This window comes from Pongo pygmaeus, chromosome 7 (genome assembly GCF_028885625.2).
Source record: "Pongo pygmaeus isolate AG05252 chromosome 7, NHGRI_mPonPyg2-v2.0_pri, whole genome shotgun sequence".
Classification (NCBI taxonomy): domain Eukaryota; kingdom Metazoa; phylum Chordata; class Mammalia; order Primates; family Hominidae; genus Pongo; species Pongo pygmaeus.
Window position 1 is genome coordinate 23,726,106 of NC_072380.2, and position 24,511 is coordinate 23,750,616.

Below are 24,511 nucleotides of genomic sequence, written 5' to 3' on the forward strand. Positions count from 1 at the left end.
GGCAAACATTCTACAGGCTCTGTTTTCTTCTTTGTAAGTCCTCCATTTGGCACTGGATTACACGTGGTCTCACTTTGTTTCCTAACAACTTCAAACGTGTGGTCTTGTCTACCCCCACCAGGATTTAAAAAGCCTCCAGAGTAGTGATGTGTTTTCTACCCAAGTACTGTATCCAATTAACACGTTTAAATTATATACAAATGGTCTCATTGGGGCAGTGAAAATGTCAATACTGTTTTCTTATTTTTTTAATTTTCCAAGATTAAAAATGTATTTTATTATTGTATTTATACTAAGACAAACGAAGTATATGAAATGCCTTTGTTGTTCTGTTGAATTCTATCATTTTGCCCCCCTCCCAGCTCACATAGCCCCGTGTTAGCTGTAATAAGAGGTATGCAACAGTCTTGGCCTTTTCCAGAATTTTATGGAAGAGTTAATCACAAATTAATACTCTTTTTTTTTTCCATTTTAAAACGTTTTGTTTTTGGAAAGCACCCAATGAAAACATTCTTTTGGAGGTGTTTGAATCCTTGAATCCCCGATTTACATTTCTTAAGTTATTTTTAAGCACCTAATTGCCTGTAGGAAACTGCAAAAAATAATTGCAAAGACACCTTCTACCGAGACACTAAAAATATGTAATCTAAGACAACCATGGGGATGTGAACATAGAAGGAGAAAAGGGAAAATAAATGTAAATGTTAAACCAGTTCTGTAAACTGTTGATGTCAAATATGAGTCAGAATTCAGAAAAATTTTGAGAGAGGGGAGCAACAGCATTTTGAGAAGAGAATAGGGATGAGGGTTGTGGGAGTTTGCAATCTTCATGAGATCAAAGAGAAGCCATCAGATCTTTTCAGGATAATCAGGAACATCTTTGGGAATTTGTGGGATTTTAGAGATTATTTTAATTATGTGGAGAGAAGATTAGTAAATTTTCCAGAGAAAAAGGATGGCATCCATGTATATAAAACAACTTTGAAGAAGACACAGGGATCCCTACATCAATAATAATTCAGGTACTCCTTGAACTGCACAACGCTTTGAGATCATTTATTTGACTGATACTAGTTAAGCATCAGCTGTGTGCTGGGCACATTAGTTGAGCACTATGCATGGGCTCTAGGAACTTTGGTCTTTAACCTAGACTATGCTCATGTGAGGGTGGTGTCTTAGTCTCATGATACAGTTGACGACGATTGTATGAAAGTTACAGAGAAGTACATGACCTGGTCTCAAGGAGCTTCTGTATAATCAATAACAGAACATTTACACATATGAAATAGGTAAAAGATACTATAGCAAACATCATCAGCTTTTCAGAACTGTCAAAGGTTGAGTCATTCTGGAGAGTTGAGTTTTCTGGACATCTGAGAGATTGTCTCTTAAAACGTAAGATCGTAGCATTAATAAAATTTGCAGTTGTACTTAGCTCCAATACAGCAGTTCACTGAGGACCTACTGAAGTATGTACATAAGATAATTTATTTTCTACACTAGAATTATTTGTATTTTATTATACCTGTATTTTATGATTTTTCTATCTCCTCCTTGTAATTGGTTTGCGAATGTACCTTTTAATTTGCTGATAATTATCTATCATGGGCTTAAGAACAAACTAGCTAATCTTGTTAGGTTTGGATATAAAATTCCCAAAAAATTAACTCTAAGTAAGTCCAAGAGTTTCTCCTTTTAGGCAAATGCTCATCCTCATAGGTAGGCTGTTCAGAGTCCTTTCTTCCTTCCTGTTTTAAAGCTGATTTTTGGATCCTAGATTGTACTCTAGAGAATTAAGAAATAAAGAGACCTGATTGCTAGATGGATGCAGCATTATTGTACTAAACTGAATATTACTCATCCCTAAAATATTACAGGCACAGTTTTTGAAGTTATGTATGAAAAGCAGATGGACAATTTTGAGCAGCAATATGAGAGAAGGGCAGCAGGTGTGCAGGAGTGTTTCCTCTGGAAAGTAAGGAATCAGATTTTATTGCAAGCACTTTAGGGATTGTTGATCTTCATCTATGAAGGATGACATTGAAGCCAAGAGAGGTTAAGCTGGTGGTTCACTTCTTCAATCTCACGCAGAACCAATTCTAAAGACCTGGTCTTTTTACTTCTAAGTCCTGTACTTGATGTATTTATCATCAGTGATAAATGAATAGATGCTTCTGAATTGAACCAAGGAAAGTGTGTCAGGAGAGCCAGACTTAAACATTTATTTACATGAGAAAAGAAGGAAAGGAAGGAGAGAAATGCCACCATCACAACCAAAGCCTCCTATGTTCCCCCTATCTACTGAGGAAGCCGAAGGCCCTCATGCTCTGATCTTCTCTTGTAGACCCCCCATTGAGAAAATCAATTACTCATTCCCATTTCTGGCAGTGGCAGGATAGAGCATTTGACCAGCCATCCAGAGCTGATATTGCACTAAGGTATCACCAGGCTAACAAAGGAAGGGAAAAGGGGATCTATAGAAAGAAAATGGTTGTTGGAAACTACTTTTGCCATGAGGGCGTTTGGGCCAAATATTTTAAAAAATCAACATTAAAGGTATAATTTACATCCAATGGAAATCACTCATTTTAAGTGTTCAGTTTTGATAAATTTTGACAAATGTCACAAAACTACTTTTACTCTCAAGAATTGTAATATTTCCATTAACCCCCAAGGTTTTCTTGTCCTCGTTTGTAGCCAGTCTTCTTCCTCCATCCCAGGCCCAGACAGTCATTGATCTGCTTCTTTCCACTGAGGTGTTGCCTTTTCTAGAATTTCACATAAATGGAACCGTACAATATGGAATCTTTGGTTTCTTTTATTAATGTGTTAACAAGGTGAATGATATAAATTGATTTTCAAAGGCAAAAATAACATTGCCTTCCTAGGATAAACCACACTTGGTCATAATGGATTGTTATCCTTAAATTGATGGATTTTATTTGTGAATATTTTTAAAGAATTTTTATCTATGTTGAAGAAGGATATTGGTCTGCAGTGTCCTTTTCTTGTAATATGTCTTTGGATTTGATAGCAGGGTAATGCTGGACCCATAACATTTGAATTAGGAAGTATTTCCTCCTCTTCTGTTTTCTGGAAAAGTTTATGTAGACTTGGGTTTATTTCCTCCTTAAGTATTTTTGCGGAATTCACTAAAATATCCTGAGTCTGTTTTTTTTTTTTCTTTTTGGAATGATTTCTGATAATGAATTACATTTATTTAATAGATGTAAGGCTATTCATGTTATGGAGAATACTGTAGTGTTAAAAGCTAGATTTTGTTGTGTTACTTTCAAAAGCGTTGGGCCTGAGCCTGTAATCTCAGCACTTTGGGAGGCCCAGGTGGGCGGATCACTTGAGGTCAGGAGTTCAAGACCAGCCTGGCCAACATGGCGAAACCCTGTCTCTACTAAAAATACAAAAATTAGCCAAGTGTGGTGGTGCACGCTTGTGGTCCCAGCTACTTGGGAGGCTCAGACATGAGAATTGCTTGAACCCAGGAGGAGGAGGTTGCAGTAAGCCAAGATCACGCCACTGACTCCAGCCTGGGTGACAGAGCAAGACTTTGTCTTAAAAAAAAAAAAAAAAAAGTGTTGGGCCTTCATTGAAGTTACATTGCTTATAGATGAGTTTGACCCTTTTGAGGCTTGCTCTTGTGCTTTTGTAGGGTGTGGGTTCAGCGTAGCTTTTGTTCTAGGATTAGTTTATCCTTACTACTAAAGCATGATTCTTCTAAAGACTACCCAATGCCTAGTGGTGTGCTGGTAAATGTTTAACAACTGGTTCTCAGAAAAAATAAAAACCTATTTGTAACATTTGCTGACTTCCTATCATGGCCAGTCTCCATCTACCAATGTGACATCAAACAGCTCTCAAAATACCTGAAAACTTAGCAATTAGCTGTCTCAAACAGGGACAAACCTGCCCCAGTACATCATTGCCAATGCCTACATAGTATGAGGTCTCTCCACCCTGTCTGGTCAAAACATGAAATGTTCCTAGTTTTTCATAAACTCTGGAAATTGTTTCATCTGTTGTTGCTTTCTGGTGGTTCTTTCTGCAGCCTCATGGAGTTTTACTCCACACGTGTGCAACTAAGGGAGCAGCCATAGGCTCAAGCAGAAACCTCTGAATACCCCCAGGGCACTATTCTAACATCTGACATCTTCACCATTCTGACACCTGGAAACGGTTGTCCAATATCTAAAAACGGTTGTCCAATACCTGAAAGCAGTTGTCCAATATCTAAAAACAGTTGTCCAATATCGGAAAATGGTTGTCCAGCATCTGAAAACGGTTGTCCAATATCCGAAACAGTTGTTTCATGTGTTTGGTCCAGTGTTCTGATTATTTTTGGAAGAAAGCCAATTCCTATAGCAGTTAATTTTCAATTTGGATAGATTTAAACTTTGGTATTAGCTAGGTGTGGTGGCTCACGACTGTAATCCCAGCACTTTGGGAGGCCAAGGCGGGTGGATCGCCTGAGGTCACGAGTTCGAGACCAGCCTAGCCAACATAGTGAAACGCTGTCTCTACTAAAAATACATAAAATTAGCTGGGCGTGGTGGCAGGCACCTGTAATCCCAGCTACTACTAGGGAGTCTGAGGCAGGAGAATTGCTTGAACCCTGGAGGTGGAGGTTGCAGTGAGCTGAGATTGCACCACTGCACTCCAGCCTGGGCAATAAGGTCAAGGTCTCAAAATAAGGTCACTCCATCTCAAAAATAAATAAATGAATAAATAAATAAAAATAAATAAACTTTGGTATTGACGACCTCACTTCATTAGTTTACCAAAGACAGGTTAACAAGGAAAGCAAGACTGTCCAGTGTCTTCTACCTTCTATCCTTGTATCTTTGTCAGGGACAATGATCTTCCTACATAAACTTTAAGAGAAATTAAAATTAAAGAAGAGGAGGAAATATAAGATACCTTCTCTCAATGACTGCAATTCTTCTAGCCTAAAAGATGACATCATGTGCCATGTAGAAAAACTTGTGGTTGAGAGTGTCCAGCTCTTGTTGCTGGTGATATTTGAAGGACCATAAACAATGACAGTGGTATCAGAAGTTTAGAGATAGACAGCTGTGGTTCTAAATTTTGAAACAATGAAGAAGATATGTTGATCCCATTATAGACCAATGAACTTGACATTGATCTTAGAAAGGTTCTAAAGTATTAGGCTCTGAATAAATTATTAGAGGAATTATTCCTGAGAACCTAAAAAAGGAATTATCCATACTAGGCATCAGCTTATGACCAAAGACATAAGTCATATCAGGCAGAATACATGTGTAATGTCTGTCACATGGTAGAAACTCAGAGGATACTGATAAAATGGGTGAATAAATGAATAACCAAATTCCTTTCTTTTGGTGGACTACAAAATTCATAGTTCAGGAAAGTGCAACAGAGAGTGTACCTGGCTTTTGGCAAAACACTGGATAATTCAGGAAACAATTGACCTCTCTGAAGAAGCTGTTATGATCTATTGGACCATAACAGAATGGTCCAATGGATCACCTGCAGTGGACCAGCCATTCTGCCAGTTTCAGGAGATGCAAACAGGACTAGCACGTGGCCCATACAATTTAGATTTAGACTTAGATCTAGAAACTGATAATATCAACATGATGTGTGGGTGATATGGTAGAAGAATGCAGATGCTGCACTGAGAACTCAGACAACAGGCAAAGAGACACCTGGGTCAGCTTGGGGGTTTACAGGAACGCTTTTTAGAGAAGGTGACCCCTAAACTGAGACTTGAATGGTGGTGACCATGTCTGTAGTATTCATTCTGCTATTTACTTCTTCCTGTGTGGGTTTCAATTTTGGTGCTTTACATTTTTAAGTTCTATATCATGCTGGGTAGGTTTTTCCTTCATGTCTGCTCCAACCGCTTTATCTTGTGGAAATTCCTCCCCGATTTGGTTATTAAAGTACCAATCAGCATGCAGTTTTCATTTTCATACTTTTCTGAATCTCCTTGCATATTTTAACAGGAAATTGAGAGAGACTGAATCAGAGGCTGCATCTAATTGCTAAGTGATTTTTACTATTATATTAAGACTACAGTCCAGGCATAGCATCTCACACCTGTAATCTCAGAACGTTGGGAGGCTGAGATGGGGGAGTCACTTGACCTCAGAAGTTCAAGACCAACCTGGATAGCATAGTAAGACTTGTCTCTACAAAAAAAAAGAAAATCATCAGGTATGGTGGCACACACCTGTAGTCCTAGCTACTTGAAAGGCTGAGGAAGGAGTATCACTTGAGCCCAGGAGTTTGAGGTTGCAGTGAGCTATGATGGTGCCACTGCACCCCAGCCTGGGCAACAGAGCAAGAGCCTGTCTCTGAAAAACAAAAAAGAAAGACTACAGTGTCTTACAGGACTGGATTCTCTGGATATTCTTTCATGGTTTGGATACTGTGTCAACATGAGAATCATTAAAAACAAGCAAGAGAATCTTAAAAAAAAAAGAAGGAAAAATGATCCCCAGCATTGTCACCACCACCCCCCCCCCCCGTCTATTTTTTCCATTGCAAAAATCAGGCTTTAAGAGACATCTTATAAATAAATAATATTTAATGATTAATAAGAATTAATTTGAGACATATGCCATTGCAAAGCAGAGTTTCTGGTTAGCATAAAATATCTGGTTGGAATTCATAAAATTTAGCTAAAAGCAAAAAGTCTTAATAGGCATTTCTTGAGAACTGACTATCTGTCAGGCACTACCCTAAGTGCCTTCCCGGCATCAAATCAGGTGAGCCTCAGAAGCAACCTATGCTGTAGGTACTGTTATCACCCCTATTTTACCAATGAGGAAACTGAGGTTCAGGGAAGCTGAGTAAACTGGACAAGGTTTCACAGCTGGTGAATTGTGATGCTGAATGAAATTCAGACAGTCTGGCTCCAGACTCTAAACTCTTAACTTTATAATGCACAATTGACCCTTGAATTAGACCTTGTGGTGGTTTGAGTGCAAATGAATAATTTCTGATACTTTCTGAAACAATTAAAATAGCACATAGACATCAATTACTACCTGTGGGGGCACCCATGTAGAAGCCTCTGCTCTAAAACTAGAATACTGATTTGTGTCCTCAGCCCTGCATTGAACGAATGTTACATACTCCCCATCATTATTAGAGAGCCCAAAGATTGCTAAGACATTATCAGACACAACCATGATATATTAATTGACAACACATAGAGATGGGGCAGTGCTATCTAGCGGGCTTGTAACCCAACCAGAGTTTCATTTTTAAAAGCTGGGCCTATTAAAAGAGGAACACCTCATCCAATAGACTATTATCCTGCAAATGTGTATTTAGGGACATTTGAAATTGTTCTATTTACCTAATCATCTCTAATGGCTACTTTGGATCTTTGACAGCTATATGTGTAAATACGGCTCTTAGATCTTTCTCAAGGTATGATACTGGTCCAATAGACCATAACAACTTCTTCAGGGAACAGGATTTCCTTGAAGCAGAATCTACGGAGTATCAAACAGGGCTCACAGTGCTTTAGGAGTTGCTTCTGAGGTCATTTCAGAATACTCTCCTCAGAACTCCTTGTCAAAAATTATTAGGACATGGGTACGGACCACTAAGATCTGAATATCAATAAACGTGAAAGCCAAACATTGATTAAAAAAAAAAATAAGAACACGGTCAGCATGATTCTTCATGGGCAATAAACAGATAATAGGCAAGGAGAAGAAATTAAAAAAGAGTTTGTGCAGCCAAATCAAATATATTAAGCAACAAAGCTATGATAATACCGGTTACTATATAGTAAAGTAGAAATTGCTGATTTTAGACAGAGGGAACACAGATATTATTCCAATATATTCTAGCATATTGAGAAATGATTCACTTGACTGGTGAAGTTCATCCCTCACTGTGATATAACAGGACATGCGTAATTGCCTCTCCCCAGCTGTGACTATGGGACTATGGCATAGCTTACAAGACCCTGCTCAACTTTTATATTAGTTTCCTGTGGTTGCTGTAACAAAGTATTACAAACTCCGTGGCTAAAAACGACAGAAATGTATTCTATTGCCATTCTGGAGGCCAGGAGTCCGAAATCAAGGTGTCCATAGGGCCATCCACACTCCCTCTAAAACCTGTATGAGAGTCTGGGCCTGGTGGCTCACGCCTACAATCCCAGCACTTTGGGAGGCTGAGGTGGGCGCATCACTTGAGGTCAGGAGTTTGAGACCAGCCTGGCCAACATGGTAAAACCTCTACTAAAAATACAAAAATTAGCTGGGCATGCTGGTGTGCACCTGTAGTCCCAGCTAATCGGGAGGCTAAGGCAGGAGAATCGCTTGAACCTGGGAGGTAGAGGTTGCAGTGAGCCGAGATCATGCCACTGCACTCCAGTCTGGGCAACAGAGTGAGACTCCATTTCAAAGCAAAAAACAGAAAACAAACAAACAAACAAACCCTGTATTGGAGGATCCCTGTAGCCTTTTCCTAGTTTCTGGTGATTTGCTGGCCACCCATTACCTCTTGGTCTGCAGGTGCACAGTTTAAATCTCTCCTCCCTTTATCCTATGTCATTCTCTGCATGTATGTCTTTGCTTGGCATTCTCTTCCTTGTCTCTCTCTTTCCCCTTCTGGTAAGGACAGCAGTCACATTGGATTAAACACCCACCCAAATCCAGTAGGGTTTTATCTTAACTACATCTGCAGGACCCCATTTTCCAAATAAGGTTGCATTCTGAGGTACTGGGGGTTGAGTATCTAACATATCTTTTTGGAAGTCATATGCTACCTGAAACAGCTCCCGTCCCTTGAATATCAGTCTTCACTCTGCATTTGTGTAGTTGGCAGGTCTCCAGCCACCAACTTTCGCCTGCGCCACTGATAGGCCACCTGATACTATCATCTGTTCTGCACTGTGTCATCTGCTCTATGTCTTGTCTCCCTAATTGTATTGTAACTCTTTGGTAAAGAATTCTTACTCAAACTTATTTCTCACAAAGCACTTAAAACAGTGATTTGATATCAATAGCACCTTCTACTCTTAGAGCAACTTTATATTTTTAAAAATTCTTTCACATACATTATCTGGCATGCTTCTTTCAACCTTCCTGTGTGGTAGATTGGATTGATGGTATTATCCTAATTTTATGTCAAAGGGAATTAGGATCCAGAGCGGCGAAGTGACATGCCAAAATACTGAGACAGGTGGCTTGGGCTAGTCTCAGCACCTTGTATTGAAAAACTTCTCCTTCTTATTCTCATTCTCTATAATTTGATTTGTAATGAACCAAGAGTTCTTCTGGGAAAACAAAACAAAACAAAACAAAACAAAATAAAACTCCTTACTCTCAAGGCAAGGCGCCTGCAATGAGTGAGAGGAGGCAGGGGATAATGGATGAATCTAAAGTCTGTCTTTTCTGTGAGTGGAACTGGAAGAAAGTTGCAAAACCACTCAGCCTTCCTATTTCCTCAATCAGGCCTTGCTTTTTTCCTCCAGCATGACAGTGAAATACTTCGACTTTTCTTAAATTTCTGACCCCATGAGCTATTCCGCAGTCTGAGATGACTGTTTCTCCTCCTTTTTTTTTTTTTGTTTTTGTGAGAAGTATCCAGTGGAAACTGCTTCAGTATCCTTCCACCTACCTGAAAAAAGGCTAGAATTGGGGAGGAGAGGAGAAAGGGTGAGTGTGAGCGGGGACAGAAGTTAGTGGCATCTGACGAAGAGTCAGCTGATTAGAGCTTCGTTAGCTGGAAAAACTGCGCAGCCTCTTTGTGCACAAGCATGGAGGGTCCCTAGCCCCAAGGAGCCGCGCGGGGACAGGAGGCAGCCTGCTTTGAGCAAGAAGGTGGCAGAGGAAGGAGCCCCTGTTTGAGAAGAAGCTCTCACGCTGTGAACGCCTCTTTCCACTTCTTTCTCTCTTTACTGGGACTCATGAAGGAGAGAGAACTTGGAAAATCATAATTAGCTTGGAGAAGATAAAAGAGGTCCTCCTTGGTGGGAGGGTGAGGAGAGCGATGGAAAGGGAAAATGAGATAGGGAGGGAGAGGAGGAGGAGCAGACAGAGAGAGAGAGAGAGAGAGAGACAGAGAGAGAGCGAGAAAGCTGGCACACAGAATAAAAGACATAGATAGTCCTAAGGAGAAAAACTTAGCAGCTTTTCTCTGACCATGATAAGCTGCTAGTTACAATGTGAGGTGATGCTTGCTACTCCAAAAGGATGTATTGTAACCAGGCTTTTATACTGTGAATTCTCTCCTCGATACTTTTGCTTCCAGACTTTCTCTCTATTCCTATAGGCTGAGTACCATCTAGCAGGGACTAGGAAGGTGGTTTCACAATTAAACTGAGAGAGGAGAAGGGGGGAGAGTAAGAGAGCTCATATCAACAATCAGGGAACAACTTAGGTTGAAAGGCACTCCGAGTTTAGACATGCAATCTGTTTGCATAAATGAGGAATGCAAAGAAAATGTGGGGACAGATTCTTCGAGAGTGTATGACAAGCTAAGCTGGTGGTTTGGACTCTTAGAAGAATGCTAAAACGCCAAATGAAAAGCCACGCAGAAGAAGAGCAAGGTTTGCATGCAAGATATTTCTATCTGCTCTACCCACCCTCTCCTCCTGCCTGTGTGCTCTCTGTGACACACACACACACTTGCACACACGCACACACATACACACACCAGTCTTCTCTAACACTCCTAGACCTGAAGTCTAGCCAGAATCTAAGGACTGGAGCTCTGAGCAGGGGCAGGGGTACCTCCACTACCCTAGTACAGCTATAATCCAATGATCCTCATTCACAAGTGAACTAGAGGGTCTTGAAAATATATGTCACAAGTCTTGAGGGTTCCAGGAGCCTCAGGACTCTAAAAGCAGTGAGGGATTCAGGCCATGTGTCTATGTGCTACCATGATAAAATAGACCAAGGGTAATGAAAAGTTATTAGTGTGGAATAAAAGTTGAAGCTTGGAACTTGGGAGGCCTGAGTGCAACCTGTACCTCTTCTCTAAGCAAAGTGCTGTCTTCTGGATCTGTTTCCCCTTCTGCAAAGAAATGTATTTTCCTGTGTTTTAGGCCAGTGTTTCTCAAATTGTAATGGGCATACAAGGTACCAGGGATATTGCTAATGGGAAGATTCTGATTCAGCAGTTCTGGGGTAGGCCTTGGGGGCCTACATTTATAATAAGATCCCGAGCTGCCAGTAACCTACATAACACCTTTGCCTGAATTAGAAAAAGTGTCTCCCTCTGGGTAGATGCAGCCCTGTGGGTGCCTTTGTAAAAGGAATTCTTTTCCTGTGAAGTTTTACTAGTGATGTGCAGTATTTCAGCCCCTGCATTTCTTAGGACAGTGCCTTTGAGTAGTTAACAAGTTGCCCATCTGCACATGGCGGTCCTCACCACGTAGACAGATGTCTCCTGGACTATTGCGAAGACAGCCTTGCTTCTGATCCATCTGAGATGTTCTGCTACTCTCCTTCCTTCACAGCACAACTCAACCAAGCCCATCAAGGCATTTATTCTAACTCTCATTCTTTTAGAAATACCTGTTTTGTTTTGCTTTGTTTTTCAGAGACTGCCAGAATGACATGTAGGAATGAACTTATTCCTTCTCTACTTAAAGAAGCCCTTGGTTCCTCACTCTCCAACGTACCCCTATTCAGCCCAGAGCTCTCTCTAAGGGCTACATGGCTGATCCCCTCTACTGCTTCTGCTGGAGATCTTGCCTCTGGGGTTTAATATCTCACATCATTTATTAATTCAGGATCTAAACAACTAAGCTCCTGTACCTAGTCTCAGTACGTGATGATTATGTGGTTTTCTCAGATCTTTTGTTTTTCCTCAAATATTACCCCTCCTTTACAGGGGATCAGACATAAAGGCAAATAGCCAATTGCTTGAGATTTCACTGAGCTTGGTGTTTACCTTGGATGGCAGGATTCAGCTAGGTGTCCAGCTCTGAAAGGTTTTCTTAGCCACACCCCTGCGTGGGCTGCCTTGTTCTGTCCTGTCTATCACTGGGGAGAAATTTAAAAATATGTGTTTGTCTCCCCAGCGTTGCCGAATTCTTTCCTTTATAGGAGCTTAAGGTCAAGGTTGGGAGAACAGTGGACCCAGTTAGGAGAAGCACCCACGGCAAAACTTTGAGGTCAGCTGTCCTGAGCTTTCTTCGAAGGGTTTGGTGCTGCTTATTCACATATCTCTTGAAAAGAAACTTTCTGCCAAGGACAGAAAATTCTGATTTGTCTAAGTAGCAGATTGAGAGGAGCAACAAAGTGGCATAGGAAGATCACTGTGCTGAATCTGGAGAGTTAGGTTCTATTAACTCTGGCTACTTGCTTGAATTTTCTGTTATAGCTATACAAAGATGCAATAGAATTAATAACTTTAAAGATCCCTTCCAGTTTTAAAGTTGTAATACTCTATGAAATTTCTTGGCTTTAACATTGTATTTTCTGTTAAGCTAAATTTATGGGGTTAAAAAAACCCCTGCATTTTGAAACAATGGACTAATTTGTAATCTAATTTATTTAACTGAGGATATCTTTGTAAAAGTTAGTTATGATGTATTTTAGTTCAGAAATAATGGATTTGGAGCTTTAAGAAGTTTTAATTTCATTGCTATTTGGCCCCCGAGTTTAGAAGTTGAATTCCTACTGATAATAAAAGACCATGGCGTTGAAGTATGGTATATGAACAGCTGTGTTTGACACAAAGTGATCAAGTTATTTTTAATTTAGTTTTCATATTGGAAACAAGTCAGTCATTTGAATAATATTCAAATGTGTATAAATCAAACTGATGTAAGTAAAAAAATGATCTCTCTCAAAATAAAGACCAAAACCAAATAGAAAAAAGATATTAGCAGACTAGAATGCACACAGAAAGGAAAATACAAATGATTCTTGAACACATGAGTAGATGTTCAATTTCATTCGTCATAACATAGATGCAAAATAAAACTATTTTATATATTTTTATAAGGCTACCACTTATCACCTATAAGGTTATCAAGGATCAGAAAGTTTGATAACACAGTCTAAATTATCTACCAATAAGAGTGTGTTTAAATAAATTATGATATATTAATACAATGAAATAATATTCAGATGTAAACAAAAAAGTGAAAAATAAAAAACACCCCAAAAATAAGAAAGCTTTTCTATATACTGATAACAGGAAAGTTTCCAAAACGAGGTTGAAATATAGGACAAGAAAGCAATGGTGTGTACAGCACGTCATCGTTTGTTTGGTTTGTATAAATAGTTGGGATGGGTTTCTTCTTTAGTTACATACATCTGTTTTCTCTCTGGCTTCTTGCTGAGGGTGGTACATGTTATCAACCATGATGTACTTCACTGTGTAAATGAGATGCAGGCACAACAAGGAAGGCTGTTCTCTGGTGTGTTGGACATTTGTGTATTTCCTTCCTTGAAGGAGATCCTCCTTTCTTTTTTCCTCCATGTCTGCTGCAGCAGGTGGTATAATAGACTAGAGTCCCTTTCAATGCTACTCTGATGCTCCGTTAGTCTGTCCCACCCACTGCTTTTAGAGTGCAGTTACGTCTTGGGCATACAGGATGCCCAGAGGGATGGAAGTGGGGCTGGGGGTGGGAGGAGCTTAACTGGCACAGTTATTCCAGGAAGAGCTCCAGAGCTAGATTTTCCAATCAAAGGGGCATAGAGTTATTGCAAGAAAAATATATATCACTGATGGAAACACAGGGAAATATATTACAAGGAAACTGTGAGCCAAATTTCAGAACTTTCTGGATCAACTGAAATCAAGAAAATAGTTAATTCTCTTTCATTATGTGCCCCCATAATCGCCCCCAAAGGCTCACAATTTTTCTTCCTATTTGCCCCAAGTTTGGAGCTTCTCCGATACTCTCTAGGAAGGGGTTGCATTTGCTTCTGGTATTTTGTTTTGTGACTTTCCTGCTTTGCTTTCTCTGACCATGCAATCTCATTTAAAAAATTTTCCAGCACCGTCATTGTTCTGATCTTTCAAAAATATATTTTCTGACCTTTCAGTAGGGACTTGGGAGGGAGGAGGGTTGTGACTGAAAGAACTCTTTCTGGCATAATGGTGCATCTTGAGGGTTTGAAGTGTGGGGGGCCAGAGGAATACAAAGTTGAGATATTACTTTCCCTGGCACCTTCTCTGCCAGGTTGCCCACACCTTTGTAAATAGCTCCTTGACTAAACTCTCACACTGCCCATTTTGAGAGTGCTTCTTGCAGGGCTCCTGATGATACAGACCCCATTTATAAGACAAAGAATAATTGACAGCTGTCAATATTTGTAAGATTTTTGGTTCATGTGGTTTTCTTAAAGCTCAGCTTATATACAGTATTACCCAGACTATAGAGAGTATGGAGAAAATATTTTACTTTTGTCTGGCTACTATGAGCTAGAGTTTAGGCAGTGTATTAGTCAGGCTTCTCCAGAGAAACAGAATCAATAGGATCTTTATAGACATACAGATATTGGCCTGGTGTGGTGGCTTATGCCTTTAATCCCAGCACTTTGGAAGGCCGAGGCAGGTGGATCACTTGAGGTCAGGAGTTGGAGACCAGCCTGGTCAACATGGCAAAACCCCATCTCTACTAAAAATACAAAAATTAGCTGGGCATGGAGGCATGCGCCTGTAGTCTCAGCTACTCGGGAGGCTGAGGCAGGAGAATTGCTTGAACCCAGGAGGTAGAGGTTGCAGTGAGCCAAGATCGTGCCACTGCACTCCAGGCTAGGTGACAGAGCGAGACTGTCTCAAAAAAATTTATCTGTCTATCTATCTATCTATCTATCTATCTATCTATCTATCTATCTATCATCTATCTATCTATCTATCTATCTATCTATCTATATTTATTATGAAGGACTGGTTCAAGCAATTGTGGAGGCTAAGAAGTCTCTTGATATGCCATCTGTCTATAAGCTGGCAGCCCAGGAAAACCAGTGGCATCATTCCAATTCAAGCTCAAAGGCCTCAGAGCCAGGGGAGACAATAGGGTCAATTCCATTCAGAGTCTGAAGGTCCAAGTAACCAGCAGTGGTGATGTTGGTGGGCAGGAGAAGATGGATGTCCCAGCTCAAAAAGATACAGCAAATTCCTTCTGCCTCTGCCTTTTTGTTCAATCCTTGACACATTGGTAAGGGTGGATCTTCTTAACTCAGTCTATTGATTCAAATACTAATCTCTTCTATAAACACCTTCAGGGACACACCCAGAAATAATGTTTTACCAGCTATCTGGACATGCTATGGCCCAGTTGAGTTAATACGTGAAATTCACCATCACAGGGAGATACAAAGTCATTCATTCACACATTCACTCTGCAAAGCCCTTACTTGGCTCCTGTCACATTGTAAACTCTAGTTAGACCACAAGGAATATATAAAAGAAGGAGTGTATGGGATCTCTGCCCACGATGTGTTTCGAGCTGTTGATGAAAGCAAGACACTCACAAAAGAAAGAAACACAAGGTAATATAGGAGATGTGATTATAAAACTGGTTTATTAAAATAAATTCTAGCACATAAAAGCTCGAAGAGTCGGCCGGGCATGGCGGCTCACTCCTGTAATCCCAGCACTTTGGGAGGCCGAGGCAAGCCGATCACTAGGTCAGGAGATTGAGATCATCCTGGCTATCACGGTGAAACCCTGTCTCTACTAAAAACACAAAAAATAAGCCAGGCGTGGTGGCAGGTGCCTGTAGTCCCAGCTGCTGGGGAGGCTGAGGCAGGAGAATGGCGTGAACCTGGGAGGTGGAGGTTGCAGTGAGCCAAGATTGTGCCACTGCACTCTAGCCTGGGCGACAGAACAAGACTCTGTCTAAAAAAAAAAAAAAAAAAAGCTCGAAGAGTCATCAAGTATGGTTTTCACATTGGCAGATGAGGTCCCAGAGGTTAAGTGACTAGTCTGGGGTTGGAATCAGAGCGGATACCTTGAGCCCAAGTCTTCCATCGTGTTCTTTCAGGGTGCTGCCACCTCCCTACCCTACACTGACTACCTTCCCTTTAACAAATATTCCGTTGGTGTCATATTCCAGGAAGTTAATCTAAGGCAGGATTATGGCTAACTGAAACTTTTAACAAGTACACAACAACTTGTACATATGTGAATTATGGTAGCTTATACGTAATTTTAAGATATTGCAGCCACAGTTACTTTATAATCACAGGTGTGATGTCCAATGTAATTAGGGTGGATCAGGAACCAAAGAGAGGGAGAGGTTTGGTCTTCTGACACCCAGGGGAATCCCTCACCACAACTCCTTGCATGGGGCAGCCCTTTTTCTGGCTCCTAAAGGGCCATGTTCAGCATTACTGGTGGTTATGTATCTTGGTGTGACCTCTCAGAAGTGCAACCACTCTTGTATGGAAGCATCATCAAGGAGATCCTGCTCCCCATGGGAGCTTCAGAAATATACATGTCTTTTAGAGCAAGAGAGCAGAAGCAAGAAGGACCAACGCCCTCCTGAAGGTCCCAGTCACTGCTGACTTCCCAGTCTCCCTTGTGGTAGTATTTCTAATTAGAATCTGCAGCCCTTCTCTGATCTTCAGAGAGCTCCTGTTATTTCTTGATAGAATTTCCAATGACTCTTGGCCTTTCAGACATTAACAACCCCAAACACTGACATCCAGGAAAAAAGTGGTGTTTGGAGATCCTATGTGGCTCCATCTGTGACTGGTACCAGGTGAGCTGATGATGCAGCTCTTAGAGGACACCCTCTGGGCCTGTGTCCCTGCATACACATGGGGACAACTTCTGCCATCCACTAACACCTTGACAGGACACCTCAGGGCTTCACTCATGGGATCTGATAGCAGATATTTATGTAGATAAAAATACAGTTGTATTTCTGCTTCCTAACTGAGGAGAGATAGACACAGATATAAAAATATTTATGTGTGACTATTTCTATTTTCCTTGATATGCAACACAATATTTTAAAATGTGATCATAACTTTGTAATCAAGGATATAATAAATAAGATAAAAGGAGTGAAAAACACAACTAAATATGGTTTATTACAGGAGTGTTGGAATTGTTTAACATTAAAAGATTCTCCAATGAAATTGACCATAGTAGCATATGGAACAAGACAAAAGAACATATAATTACTTTTATAGATTCTGATCAAACTTTGGTATAAAAGTTGACATCATACATGATGAAAGCAAACACAAAATCAAAATAGTTTTTTCCCAATTATGAATAAAAAGTAATTTGATAAAATATTTTAAACAAAATGTCAAAGCAAACATCATAATGAATGGCCAAACAGTAAAAATATTTCTGTATAATTGGAAACAAGTAAAGGATATCCCCAGTTGCTACTTTTATTAATCATTTTACTGAAGGTCCTACCAACTTAATGAGCTAAAGAGTATAAATAAAGGGAATATAGACTGGAAAGGAAAAAATAAAATTGTCAACGCAGACAGTACAACTATACACAAAACATTCCAGCGGCTCCTACAAACTGTTAGAAAGAATAATAACTATTGAATGTTTTGTCAGTTGCCCCCAAATACACAGCATTCTGTACACCAGCAACACAGCAGTAGCAAAATGCAATTTGAAAAAAGATACCATTTCGAAGCATAACAAAAAACAATAAGGTACCTGGGAATAAATTTAACAAAAGATGTTTAAAAATCTTATGAAGAAAAGGATAAAATGTTCTGGAAGGAAATAAGTAAAATGCAAGTAAATTAAGTAAAAATGACAATCCTCCCCTAAACAAATCCCCAAATGCAATGTAATTTCTTTTTTATTTTATTTTATGTTTTTATTTCCATAGGTTTTTGAGACCAGGTGGTATTTGGCTACATAAGTTCCTTAGTGGTGATTTATGAGATTTTGGTCCACACATCACCCGAGCAGTATACACTGAACCCAATTTGTAGTCTTTTATCCCTCATCTGCTTCCCACCCTTTCTCCACCGAGTCCCCAAAGTCCATTGTATCATTTTTATGCCTTTGCATCCTCGTAGCTTAGCTCCCACTTATGAGTGAGAACATCCAATGTTTGGTTTTCCATTCCTGAGTTACTTCACTTGGAATAATAGTCATATATATATATATATCTCACAGTTTCTTTATCCTCTCGTTGATTGATGGGCATTTGGGTTTGTTCCATATTTTAGCAATTGTGAATTGTGCTGCTATAAACATGGGTGTGCAATGAAATGTTTTTGTCTAATGACTTCTCGTCCTCTGGGTAGATACCCAGGAGTGAGATTGCTGGATCAGATGGCAGTTCTACTTTTAGTTCTTTAAGGAATCTTCACACTGTTTCCCATGGTGATTGTACTAGTTTACATTCCCACTGGCAGTGTAGAAGCGTTACCTTTTCACCATATCCACACCAACATCTATTATTTTTTTATTATGGCCATTCTTGCAGGAGTAAGGTGGTATCCCATTGTGGTTTTGATTGGCACCCAAATGCAATGTAATTGCAATCAAAGGTTTTGTTGAGGGTTGTATGGTATATTCCTAACAGATAAGGTAAAGTCCTAGCTCCCAGGATCTGTGAATGTGACCTTATTTGGACATAGAGTCTTCACAGATGTAATCAAGTTAAGATGAGGTCATATTAGATCTCACCCTAATCTTTATTGGAAGACACAGAGACACACACGGGGAAGAAGGCTGGGTGATATTGGCTGTGTGAGGATGGACACAGAGATTGGAGTGATACAGCTACAAGCCAAAGAATGCCAACCATTGCTAGAAACCACCAGAAGCTCAGGGAGAAGCATGGAACAGATTCCCTGCTCCTGGTCCCCAGAAGGAACCAACCCTTCTGATACACCCTTTTGGACTTCTGGCCTCCAGAAGTGTGAAAGAACAAATTTCTGTATTAAAAAAAAATTCTAATAAGACTAGACTTATTCAATTCCCTGGTAAAAGTTTTGATTATAAGTAGCCAACAGTATAAAAAGTACAAAATAGGTCTGTAGATTTCTAATATATTAATACAAAGTGCATGACTACGTATAGTACATCCTACAGGCGAAGAGAAGTGGAAGGGGAAGAAGGAGACTGTGGTTGAGGTCTAGTAATAAACAAATAAATACAGGAGTAGAGATGATCCATACTATGGTATATTCTACCACTAATACTGCAGCCAACATATACAAAAAAAAATTTCAAAATAACTCAGGAGGATGATAATGGCTGGAATTTTGTAATTCGCCTCAAAGACTAGGGGAGAGCTGACCCAGCTCACTGTATAGTCTGTGCATATGGTGGCTTGTAGCATGTAGGTTTTCTCCAAAAGAAGGAAATATAAAATGTTTAGATTAAGAACTATAAATCTACAGGGTGCCTATAAAAGGTGGCTCGCTCCTTATTGTTATACTATCCGATTTTTAAAATACAGTTTAAAAAATAAGCACTGAGTCTTGTTATTACAAGGCAGGTAAGTGCTTCTCCCTCATTATGAAAAGGCTGAAATGGTGATAATTTTTCCTGAACACTTAGAAAGAGGCAGTAAGGGTGCTTTGGTTTCTGAGAGGCTTTTCATGAGGATTTTAGGACTGAAGGGCTCTAAGTTCAAGTTATCTCAATGTTCAGAAAGCCCGAATAAAAGAAGCCAAACCAAAACCAACCCACTTAACATGAACACAAACCTCTTTTCTTTTAGTAAAATTTGCTTTTAATGCAGAGTGAAAGAAAATAAAAACCTAATAGGCTGAAACAAGTCACACACTCGCTCTACACAGATAAAAGCCTTCACAAAGGTCAACTGAAGTAATCCAGAGCTGAAACTGAATTGTGCAGATTTTCAATGAAGTCATCAAAGTCATGAAACACAAGCAAAAGTTGATTATTTACAAACTCAGCAAGCCCTCTAAGAAATGTGTCCCAGGTAGCATTAACCTTTGTTTTGTGCCATCCTGAAGACTTGCACATTGTATTTTTCAGATAGTTTAACATTTTTAATAGGGTGTGTTCTCTACCATGTGGTAATGCCTTGGCACTATTCCTGCAGGGTCTCACCTGTCTTGCCATTTCCCCAAGAGAAGCTTTGTTTCTGCTTTAGAAGGTTCACGTACATTAAAATCTTTGTCAAATAGTAATATGAAGGGAGGTAGCACAGGATGCAACGTATACAGTCAAGTTACCTCTCTATATATGGAGAAATTACTTTCTCCTCCAAGGTATTTGCAACAGAAAGCTCAGTCTGTCCTGCTTAATAATCAGTAGTACATGTTGAATCATCAGAACCTAGGCAAGACCTTAATATTTCAAAATTATTAACAGCTACTTCTAGGGGCAAGTCCATGTTACCGAGTTATGACAAATTTATTATCATAAGGGAAAACAAGTGTAGTTAGCCATCTTAAAAAATGCCCCAACCACAGCTTCTCAATACAGAAAGACTAAAAACTACAGTTTATCATAAACAAATCCTGTCTTTGTCTCCCGAAACTCCCCTAGTTTCATTCATTAGAAGGGGATTTTAAAAAAAGACTTAAAGAGCACTTTACAGCAGCATTCAGCTTTCCTATGAAATAGCATCTTAAATATTATGTGCAACTCTTTTTTTTAGTGAGCTAGACACTGGCTTCAAAGTTTGTGGGACTGAGGGAAAATCAACCCATTCAAAACTATTCTAGAAATTGTCTTTTGGCAGAATAGCAGGTATCCAAGTTAAAAATAGGAGGGTCAGATTGTTGCTTTGTGGTCTTTTCAAAATTTAGATTTTTTTTGTTCCCCTTTTACATGAAAACCTCAGTCTCCACTCCTGAGTGGGGATGGACAGAGGCTCTGGCCCCTGCTCCTCTGGCTTCTCAGCAGCTCCTTCCTTTCCTTCCTTCCTTCCTTCCTTCCCTCCTTCCTTCTTTCCTTCCTTCCTTCCTTCCTTCCCTTCCTTCCTTTCTTTCTTAGACAAGATCTCACTCTGTCACCTAGGCTGGAGTGAGTGAGGTGGCATGATCTCAGCTCACTGCAACCTCCGCCTCCTGGGTTTAACTGATTCTGCTGCCTCAGCCTCCTGAGTAGCTGGGATTACAGGTGCACCACTATGCCCAGCTAATTTTTGTATTTTTAGAAGAGATGGGGTTTCACCATGTTGGTCAGGCTGGTCTCAAACTCCTGACCTTAGATAATCTGCCCACCTTGGCCTTGCAAAGTGCTGGGATTATGGGCGTGAGACATGGTGCCTGGCCCAGCTGCTTTCTTATGACTGCAGCAAGGCTTGAAAAGATGTGTGTTGATGAGGACTTCCCCAAAACAGCCTTTATAGATGACCCCGCAATGTCTCTTCTGTCTTTTCCAGTATGTGAGCTCTAAAAAGGAAAAAAACTGGCATTCTCTTAGAACCAGAAACCATTTCTGTATCTGAGCTGTCATCTAACTGGTTACTGTTACAAGGAGATTGAGCTGGGGGCGCATTTGAGGTGGTATTGTGAGCATCGGAATTATGACGTTCAAGTTCCTTCTGCAGTTTACTAATCTGGATGCTTTTTATCCTGTTCCCAGATAGAGTTTTCACTTTCTTTGGTTTCAATGTACTCTTTATACTGGGTCCAGGCCTTGTAACTACCACATGATTCCAGTTTTTTTCTGTTTTTGTTTTTTTTTGTTTTTGTTTTTAATCTTGCTGTCACCTTCTTCCGTCTTTTTACAAGCAGGACACAGGCATTGCAGATATCTCCTGAGCAAGTCTCATGTAACCCAAAACGGCTCTGGAAGTCCTTTTCATAGCATTTACTGTCAGTGGATCGAGAGCTGGAGGACTTAGCTCTGCAAATACACCAGCCTTCTATACTTTGGTACATCTTTTGCTTATGAAAATCAAACATCTTTTCTTCTGGGCAATTGTCTTCCAAAAGCAGCTGTTCCATGCGAAATAACGTCCCCGAGGTGTGGAGTGCATGCCGGGCCAGCCCGGCCTCAAGCACCCCCTCCTCCTCAACTGCCTTGTCTAGCCAAATTTCTGTAGTTTTTTAGCCATCCAGTTTGTGATGCTTTGTTGCAGCCATTCTAGGAAACTGGTGCAGGTTCCAAACTTGACAAGCTGATTATAAAATCCTACTGAAGAATAAAAGACTAAAAATAAACAAAGGGGAAGAAATGGAGGAGAACTTGCTCTATCAAATATCAAGACTTGCTGTAAATCTATGGTTATTGGAACAGTTTTGATATTGACACACGGTTTCTAGGACAAATGACCTAGGTACAGGCTTATGAGTAGGTGGACACTTGAAATATGACAGACAAGGCATCAAAATTAATGGAAAAGGATGAATTAGTCAATAATAGTGTTGAAACATTGGTTGTAAGTGGAGCTATAAAATCAGATCCTTATATCCTACACAAAAGGAAACTCTAAATGGATTAAATACTTAAATGTGAAAAGCAAACTCTGAACCATGTAGGATAAAGTAGAGAAAATCTTTAACTTCAGATAGGCCAAAACAAAAAAGATTCGACTATAAGCAAAAAACAAAATGCCTTTAGTAAATTTTGTGCATGCAAAAAAGAAAAAAGATTTGACTGTAATGACAAAAATAATAAATTAGGCTATATTAAAATTTAAATGTCTTCAACAAAGGACAGCATAAATAAAGTGCAAAGAAAGAAAATCCACTGATCAGGAGAAGAAATTTGTAATCCATGTTACTAGGATCCACAGAGAATGACTAAAAATAGATGAGGCAAAGCAAAAAAATCTAATAGAAAAATAGACAAATGACATGAAGAGGCATGATATGAAGGGGAATCCCTAATGCTAATGGCTAATACATTTATAAAATTATTCTCTACCTCACACCAATCTGGAATAAGAAAATTAGAATAACAGTGAGATCAATTTTATTCCTGTAAGATTGAGAAAATGAAAGTCTAATTACACAAAGTGTTAGGGAAGATGTATGGAAAAAGGAACTTTCATCCTTTGCTGGTGGGTGGGTGTACTGAAAGAACCACTTTGGACAAGAATTTGACAACACCTAATACAGTTGAATAATGAGCATCCCCTCGGACTCAGCACTTCCATTTCTTGGTACCTGTCTTAAGAAACTCACAAACGGGAACCTATGCAAGGATTGTCATCCCTTTTGTAGGAGAATGAATATGCAACATATTGGATTCTACCGGGTAGTTAAAAATTACTGAAGTGGATCTCTTTATTTACAGATACATCTTAAAAACAATACTGAATGAGGAAAAAAGAAGTTGCAAAGGTAGATGAACAGTATGAGTTCACTGGAAACTCACCTGGGGCTGGGTAGTCTAGGATGGCTCATTCCCAGATCTAGTGGTTGCTGCTGGCTGTTGGCTGGCTGATCTGGAGGATCTCACCGGGACAACTCATCTCCGCTCCATTTGGTCTCTCATCCTCTAGATCAGGATGGAGTATCAGGGAAGCTTTCCAAGGTAGTGGGAGTACAGGCTATTGAGACTTGGGCTTGAAAGTCACCTAGTGTCACCTCTGCAACATTCTGTTGGTCAAAGCAAGTAACAAGACTCTTCCAGATTCAAGAGATGGAGAAATAGCTGTCACCTCTTCATGGCATGAGCAGTAAAACCACATTGCAAAGAGGCCTGCATAGAGGGATGAGAAAAAAAATTGTGGTCATTTTTTGCAATCTCCCTCAATGTACAAAACGGAACTCCTAAACTTACCCCTAAAAATGTGTTGTTCCTGTTCATCCCCATCTAAATTGATGGGATTTTGAGGTTTCTGGTTGCTCAAGTGAAAAACTTTGGATTTATTCTTAACTTTTCTCTTTCTCTCAAATCCCACACCCTACCCATTATGAGATAATGTTCACACTATATCAGAACTATATCCAGTGTCCTACCACTTCTAACTACCCCCACTGCTATGGGTTGGATGGGAACCACCATAAACTCTCACTTGGATTATTGAGATAGCTCCCTAATTGCTTTTCTTACTTCCACCCTTGCAAAATCCTCCTTTGAGAAAAATATTCAGCTGGGCATGGTGACTCATGCCTGTAATCCCAGCTACTTGGGAGGTGAAGGTGGGAAGACTGCTTGAGCCAAGGAGTTCAAGACCAACCTGGGCAACATAGCAAGACCCCATCTCAAAAAAAAAAAAAGAAAAGAAAAGAAAAGAAAAGGAAAAATTTAATTATGTTCCTTGCAGTAGGTTGAAACATGTCCCTCTCTCCCAGATATCCACATCCTAATCCCTGGAATCTGTGAATATGTTGCTTATATGGCAAAAGGGACTTTGCAGATGGGGAGTGTTCTAAGTAGACCCACAAGGGCCCATATAAGAGGCGAGCAGTAGACAGATGCTGAGAGAGAGGACAGCTTCATGACGAAAGCAGAGAGAGGCTTGAAGATACCACATAGCTGGCTTTAAAGATGGAAGAAGGGGACCCGGTGTGGTGGTTTATGCCTGTAATCCCAGTACTTTGGGAGGCTGAAGTGGGCAGATCACCTGAGGTCGGGAGTTCGAGACCAGCCTGGCCAACATGGTGAAACCCCATCTCTACTAAAAATACCAAAAATT

At 40.0% G+C, this 24,511-nt stretch overlaps 1 pseudogene; it reads right to left on the bottom strand.

Annotated features, from left to right (window-relative positions):
• Nucleotides 1-4,114: 4,114 nt before the first annotated feature.
• LOC129042044 (SIN3-HDAC complex-associated factor-like) lies at nucleotides 4,115-21,836 on the bottom strand (annotated as a pseudogene).
• Nucleotides 21,837-24,511: the final 2,675 nt, after the last annotated feature.